General features: G+C 33.1%; 1 pseudogene; it reads left to right on the plus strand.

The window, feature by feature from the left end:
* Window positions 1–8,652, plus strand: part of LOC107669030 (glutamate receptor ionotropic, kainate 2-like) — a 66,074-nt pseudogene that overhangs the window by 7,994 nt on the left and 49,428 nt on the right.

Consider the following 8,652-nt stretch of genomic DNA (forward strand, 5'->3'; position numbering starts at 1 on the left):
GATGTGAGATGCTGAGTCAGTGATGGTTGCGTGTTTCGTCTGAGAAGATGCTCCAAAGGTAATGAATGAAACACAACACTGTGCTTTATCTGCTGCTGCTCGTGTTGAGACACACACACACGCACACGCTCACTCACACGCACACGCTCACTTACATGCACACGCACACGCTCACTCACACGCACACGCACACTCACACGCTCACTCGCACACTCATATGCACTCGCACGCTCTCTCGCACTCATACGCACACGCACACTCGCACGCTCATTCGCACGCTCACTCGCACGCTCACGCACACTCGCGCTCTCACTCGCACACTCATATGCACTCGCACGCTCTCTCGCACTCATACGCACACGCACACTCGCACGCTCATTCGCACGCTCACTCGCACGCTCACGCACACTCGCGCTCTCACTCGCACACTCATATGCACTCGCACGCTCTCTCGCACTCATACGCACACGCACACTCGCACGCTCATTCGCACGCTCACTCGCACGCTCACGCACACTCGCGCTCTCACTCGCACACTCATATGCACTCGCACGCTCTCTCGCACTCATACGCACACGCACACTCGCACGCTCATTCGCACGCTCACTCGCACGCTCACGCACACTCGCGCTCTCACTCGCACACTCATATGCACTCGCACGCTCTCTCGCACTCATACGCACACGCACACTCGCACGCTCACGCACACTCGCACGCTCACTCACACGCACGCACACTCACGCTCACTCGCACACGCTCACTCACATGCACACTCGCACGCTCACTCGCACACTCATACGCACACGCACTCACTCGCATGCTCACTCGCACGCTCACTCGCACGCTCGCACGCACACTCGCAGGCACACGCACGCACACGCACGCACACGCACGCACACGCACTCACACGCACGCTCACTCGCACACTCGCACGCTCACTCGAACGCTCACTCGCACGCATTCTCGCACGCACACTCGCACGCTCACTATCACTCTCACTCACACGCTCACGCTCGCACTCGCACACTCACACGCTCACTCGCACGCATTCTCGCACGCACACTCGCACGCTCACTATCACTCTCACTCACACGCTCACGCTCGCACTCGCACACGCACACTCACACGCTCACTCGCACGCACTCTCGCACGCACACTCGCACGCTCACTATCACTCTCACACGCACACTCGCACGCTCGCTCGCACACTCGCACGCTCACGCGCACACACACTCGCGCTCACTCGCACGCTCACGCACACTCGCACGCACACTCACACGCTCACTCACACGCTCGCACACTCGCACGCTCACGCACGCAAAAAATGTTGATTTCCAAGTTGCCTGAACTAAGTTATTTAACGTAGAAATTACATTCGTTTTTCTGTAGTATTTACTTCCCCACAAAACCATCTTTATCAGTGCTGCATCGCTCTGGGAGTTCCCTCGTTAATTTGACCCTGTGTTTTCTGTCCAGTGTTGCCAACTAACTTTCAGAGAAAGTTGCTAAAGGAAGGTAAATTTGTTGCAAAAAGACGTTGTGACGTCATTGCGTAATCACGACGGGAAATTGTCACAACATCAAATCTCAGCAAAAATATATATTTTATATATGTTAATTTAGATTTGTTTGTAAAATAATATGCATAATATAATATCAAAATATAAATAACTGTATTTTTAAATGCATTGAATTATCGAACACATTTTTTAATTATTACAATTGAAGTTTTTTTTTATCAATACTACACATTCTCAGCAATTATGCTTTAAGCAGTGTATTAGTAGTTAGTTAGTATAGTCTGTAAAAATAGGGCATAATCTACTATGTTAATTATATGAAAGAATTTTACGTATTGGTTTTTTAATTACGCATTGTGTTTTTGGGTTACAATGAATAATGTCCTGGAAAATTACTAGTATCTTTTCCATTTTTCTTACAGTGTACTAACTGATCAACAATCACAGGTACAAGCTACTAACAAAGTGTATAATAAATGAACAATTATTCAATTATTATTATTGTTAAATTGAACAATTGCAAATAGCAGCTAACTCAATTAATGTGATGCGTTTACTGCGAGGCATCTTTGGTTTCCTCTTTTTGTGTCATTTAGATGGAAAATGTGTGCCTTTTTATTGTCTGAGCCACTTAACAAAAGTTGCTAAAAGTTGCCAAATTTTTTAAATAGCTACATTTGTTGCTCGGTGCTTTTGGAAGAAACAGTTGCGAGGGTAGTCTGAAAAGTTGCTAAATGTAGCAACAAAATTGCTAAGTTGGCAACATTGTTTCCGTCTGTTTCTCTGCAGGCGGGATTTTCGAGTCGATAGAGAGCGGCCCGTCCGGACCAGAAGAGCTGGCCTTTAAATTCGCGCTAAACACCATCAACAGAAACCGAACGCTTCTGCCCAACACCACGCTGACCTACGACATCCAAAGAATCAACGTGTTCGACAGCTTCGAGGCCTCCAGGAAGGGTGAGGAGAGAAAGAAGGAAGAATCAAGTACTGAAGGATGAAAATATTTGTAAATACACACCTAGAAGGCACACATTTCTAAATGAAACCCCCAAACAGTAAATATTTGTGAATAATCAAGATTGTAAATATTCTGCAAATAAAGTAAATATTTCTAAATAAAAATGAAGGTAAACATTTGTAAATCACAAACAAAAATGTAAATATTTATGAATTCAGATGAAGAAAAGTACATTTACATTTAGTCATTTAGCAGACGCTTTTATCCAAAGCGACTTACAAATGAGGACAATAGAAGAATTAAAATTAAGACAAATTAATTGTAATATATTAAATTAAATGATAATCAAGAAAGTAAATATTTGTAAATACAAACCAACAATTTAATAATTTGTAAATTAAAATTAAAATCTACATATTTATAAATATAAATCAAGAATGTAAATATTGTGTAAATAAAATAAATATTTGTAAATAATAGCAAAATGTAAACATTTATAAATTCAACTGAAAAAATTTAAATATTTGTAAATTAAAACAAAAATGTAAGTATTAACAAATACCAAGGAGGAATGTAGCCCAAGTATTTGAAAATTAAAACTAAAAAGTAAATATATGTGAATAATCAAGAATGTACATATTTTGTAAATAAAGTAAAATATTTATAAATAAAAAATGAAGCATGCAAACATTTGTAAATCACAAACAAAATTTAAATATTTATAAATTCAAATGAAGAAATGTACAAATTTTTTAAAACAAAACAAAAGTAAATATTTGTAAATAATAATCAAGAATGTAAATGTTTTATAAATAAAAAGTAAATATTTGTAAATAACAACAAAATGTAAATATTTGTAAATAAATGCATTTAATAATTTGTAAATTAAAATAAAAATGTATAGATTTAAAAATGTAAATCAAGAATATAAATATTTGTAAATACAAATGAAATGTAAATATTTGTAATTTAAAACAAAATAAATATTTGTAAATGATAATCAAGAAAGTAAATATTTGTAAATACAAACCAATAATTTAATAATTTGTAAATTAAAATTAAAATACATATTTATACATATAAATCAAGAATGTAAATATTTGTAAATAAAACCCAAAATGTAAATATATATATATTTTTTTAATCAAAAAGTCAATAGCTGAGTGAATGGACTTCAAACACACACAAGCGTTTTCTTCTCAACTCGAACACATTTAAACGTTCCTGTACTTTCCTGCAAATCTTCTCTTTTCTCCGTCCCACGCTGCCCTATTTTCCTGCGCTCTGTCATTTCAAGCCCAAAGCCTCATTTGTAATTTTAATGACCCTTTATTCTCAGTCGCGACGGTTATGCTGGGATGGAAAGAGAGATAGCAGTCAGGACCCGCCTAACACAGACTGAGATGACATGCACAAACAGAGCATGCATTAGTGACCTCGACTGCCGTGAAAAAGCTGTTTTTACCAAAGAAACGTGTCTGCAATTATTCAGAGAGTATGATGGAATAAATTATATCATCATGTTGATCCAAAGCCAAACACAACGGGAGTAGATTCATACTGTAAACGCACAAAAACAATTCCGATTTCAGTACAACGTCTCCAATAAACAGCATTCGTGTCCGTGTCTATAACCACAGAAAATAAAACACAAAACAAAAACAACCCCACAGTAATTACTAAATCACTATTGCGGTAAAACACGTGCAATCACAGTAAAACACACACAAATAAAGCTGCAACACCTAAAAATGATAAGCGTTTAAACACTTCTCAGGAATAAATTAGAACAAATGTAAATATTTATAAATCAAAAATGTATATATAAAAACAAAAATGTGAATAAAAATCAAGAATGTAAAATTTTTGTAAACAATGTAAACATCTGTAAATAAAAATATAAATACAAATCAAGAATGTAAATATTGGTAAATAAAAAAAATAATAATAATAATAAAAGCCAAAAATATAAATATTTAAAAAAATAAAAATCTTTGATACAATACATGAAAACCAAAACTGGAAATATTAGTGAATAAAATCAATAATGTAAATGTTTGTAAATAAAAACCCAAACATGTAAATGTTTGTAAATAAAAGCAAAGAATGTAAATATGATTAAATAACCAAAATATGGGAATATTTGTAAATTACATTTTTTTTAAATACTTGTAAATAGGTCAAGAATGCAAATGTTTGTACATAAAAATCAAGAATAAAAAAAGTGTAAATAAAAACAAATTTTAAAGAAAAACTAAAAACATACTGTAAATATTTGTAAATAAAAGTCAAGAATATAAATGTGACTCTGAAGCACAAAAGCAGTCATATTTGTAGCAATAGCCAACAATACATTGTATGGGTCAAAATTATAGATTCTCTTTTATGCCAAAAATCATTAGGATATTAAGTAAAGATCATGTTCCATGAAGATATTTTATAAATTTCCTACCGTAAATATATCAAAACTTAATATTTGATTAGTAATATGCATTGCTAAGAACTTCATTTGGACAACTTTAAAGATGATTTTCTCAATATTTAGATTTTTTTGCACCCTCAGATTCCAGATTTTCAAATAGTTGTATCAGCCAAATATTGTCCTATCCTAACAAACCATACATCAATGGAAAGCTTATTTATTCAGCTTCAGATTATGTATAAATCTTAATTACACAAAATTAACCCTTATGACTGGTTTTGTGCTCCAGGGTCACAAATATTTGTAAATAAACCTCAAGAAGGCATTATTTGTGCATAAAAACCAAGAATGTAAAAGTTTGTAAATAAGCAAGAGTGTTGAGCTTTTATCTCTGTTTGATTGGCCCTGTGTGTTTTCTGTCGTCCAATCACAGCCTGCGAGCAGCTCTCGCTGGGTGTGGCCGCGATCTTCGGCCCCTCCCACAGCTCCTCAGCCAATGCGGTGCAGTCGATCTCGAACGCTCTGGGCGTGCCTCACATCCAGACACGCTGGAAGCACCAGGTGTCTGATAACAGAGACTCGTATTACATCAGTCTGTATCCGGACTTCTGCTCGCTCAGCCGGGCCATACTGGACCTCGTGCACTTCTTCAGGTGGAGGACGGTGACGGTGGTGTATGACGACAGCACCGGTGAGCATCAGCCAATCACAGACACAGACCACGAGCACACTACAGAGAACACTAGTGTGCACACTGCGTGCTGCATGCTGCACTTTAATAATAGTATGTGAAACAGAACACAGTATGCAGCGATAAACACTTCAAACAGTGCTAATGTTCTTTATCACATCATTACACCATGCAGTTATCATCTCAGAAATATTTTATTATATTTTTTATTATCATTTTTAGATCAGTTTTGTGTAAATTTGAGTCGAAATTTTGATTACTTGTATTTTTATAAATGAATTCGTTGCAATGCAAGACCAAAAAATAAAAAATAAATAAATAACTATAAAAATGAAGAATGCAGATATTTAAATATAAAAACAAAAATGTAAATATTTATAAATAAAAATCAAGATGTACATATTTGTAAATAATTAAGAATGTAAATATTTGTAAATAAAAAAAATTATGAATGTTTATAAATGTAAAAAAAAAAATCTGGAATGTAAATAGTTGTGAATGAAAACAAAATTTTTTATATTTATAAATAAAAGTCAAGATGTACATTTTTGTAAATAAAAATACAAAATTAATTTGTTGTAAATAAAAATACAAAATGTAAATATTTGTAAATAAAAATTGAGATGCACATATTTGTAAATAATTAAGAATATAAATATTTGTAAATACAAGCAGAAATTTAAATATTTATAAATAAAAAGGAGATTTGTCAATAAACATCAAGTCAATAAATTTGCAAAAATGTAAATTTAAAATGTAAATTAAAAAAATCAAAACTATGTAAATAAAAATCAAGATGCACATATTTGTAAGTTATTATGAAAGTAAATATTTGTAAATAAATAATCAAGAATGTAAATGTTTGTAAACAGAACAAACAATAAATATGGTTATAAATAAAAACACAAATGTAAATAAAATGTAACTAATTGTAAATAAAAATTTAAAAATGTAAACATTTGTAAATGATTAAGAATGTAAATGCATAAATTAAAAAAAAGTGTAAATATTTGTAAGACCTTTTAAAATGAACTAGAAATGTTAGGACTTCAATTAAACACGTTCCCTTCTGCATATGTAAATTTTAACCTAAAATCGTCGTGTTAAATAAATAAAAAGAAAACAGTTCACGGACAGCTCCATTTGTCACCAACCTTCAGGTCATCTGGGTGTTTAATGCATATATAAAACATTATCATAATGTGCTGGAGTGATATTCATAATTCATGAGACTGAGTTTGAGCAGATCTCACTCACTCTCGCCAAACGAATCTCCCCGCAGCGCTTTCCTCATTAGTCTTTCTTTTCTAATTAATAGAAGGATTTAATTACCTTCTCTGAGCGTTTTAACTGTAATCACACAAACTGAATCAAAGCGGGAGCTGGAATCGTTTGTTTTAATTAGGTGTTCAGCGGCGGCTCCCGCTGTAGTAGAATAAACACTGCATGCATTATATGTACATTTACTTTAAAATAGTGTCGGATTTAAGGTTATTGCAAGGAAAAATGTATTCATTTTCGCAGTTAAAGGTCACTTTTTTACTGTAAATTTAACAGGACATTTTTGGGCTGTAAATGAGCATTATAATTAAAAGTTGTATTTGAAGCACTAAAATTGCTAATTGGAAATGAATAAATAAATACCAAAATGGAATTATATATATATATTATATATTAATTAACTTGACAGCCTCTGGTCACATTTACTTTCGTTGTATGCACAATAGGGTTATTATCGTTAACTAAAACTAAAGCTTTTATTTTCTGAAATAAAATAAAAAATATTAGAAAAACTTGATTAGATGTGTTGCCTTGGCATCTAACTGAAATAGTAATATAAAAAAGCTACAAAAAAATCTAACACAACAGAGAGAGAAAGAGAGCTACAAAAAAAGGACCCAAACTTAAACGATTTTAAGTTGAAGCTAAAACTAAAAGAAAAATGTTAAACTAAAAATATTAAACTAAAAATACTAATAAAAATGACACAAGCACATAGGAAAATCACTAAATATTAAACTAAAATTGAAAATGAAAATATAAAAACAAAAGCTAATTTAAAATATTAATAAAAACAACAGTAGTGTATAAATAATGCTAAAATAACATTGCCATGAACATTCTGTTCCACAGAAGAAAGACAGACAATGGTTTGAAATGACACAAGGGTAAGTAAACAATGACAGAATTTTCATTTTTGGGTGAACTATCCCTTTAAACAGTGATGTCATGATGCTTTATGCTATGTATTGTGATATAACATCATTACAGTAAAAAAAAATATATATATATATATATATATATATATTAATTACTTTAATTAATAATAAAAATGTATTTGTATAAATAGCCACTAATAACTGTTTGCAAAAATAATATTATATCAATATTCAATAATTATATATATCATATATTTATATTTATTAGTATTAATTTAATTATATAAAGTCAGTAGCTATACAGTATATTATATTTTTTGATAACTAAGCGCATTTTCCACTCAAATTCTCATTACAGTCATGCGAGAAAATAATGACATGTTTACATTTTTTTTTTTTTTTATATATTTATTAATTCTACAAATTTTTTTTAGCAGCTGAAAATACTAGTGTTCTAACCACTTTGGCCACCACTGTATATGACTTTCTTCTTTCAGACGAATACAGTCGGAGTTATATTAAATATGTGGATGTGTATGTGTATATAAATATGGATATTTTTCGGACACAAACGCATCGATTCACTTTAGAAGGCTTTTATTAGCTGTGTGGAGCACTTTTTATGATGGATGGATGCCCTTTATGTTGCTTCAAAATCTCAACACCCATTCACTGCCATTATAAAGCTTGGAAGAGCCAGGATGTTTTTATATAGAACTCTGATTGCATTCGTCTGGAAGAAGAAAGTCATATACAGCTAGGATGGCTTGAGGGCGAGTAAAGCATGGGCTAATTTTCATTTTTGGGTGAACTATCCCTTTAAACTTTTTTTTTTCAACTGCTTACATTTTCAAAACTTTGCCTCTTTTTTTTTTTTTTTTTCAAAACCCCCAAAAATCCAA

The sequence above is a fragment of the Sinocyclocheilus anshuiensis genome, unplaced genomic scaffold (assembly GCF_001515605.1).
Source record: "Sinocyclocheilus anshuiensis isolate Anshui unplaced genomic scaffold, SAMN03320099.WGS_v1.1 scaffold276, whole genome shotgun sequence".
In the NCBI taxonomy this organism is placed as follows: Eukaryota; Metazoa; Chordata; class Actinopteri; order Cypriniformes; family Cyprinidae; genus Sinocyclocheilus; species Sinocyclocheilus anshuiensis.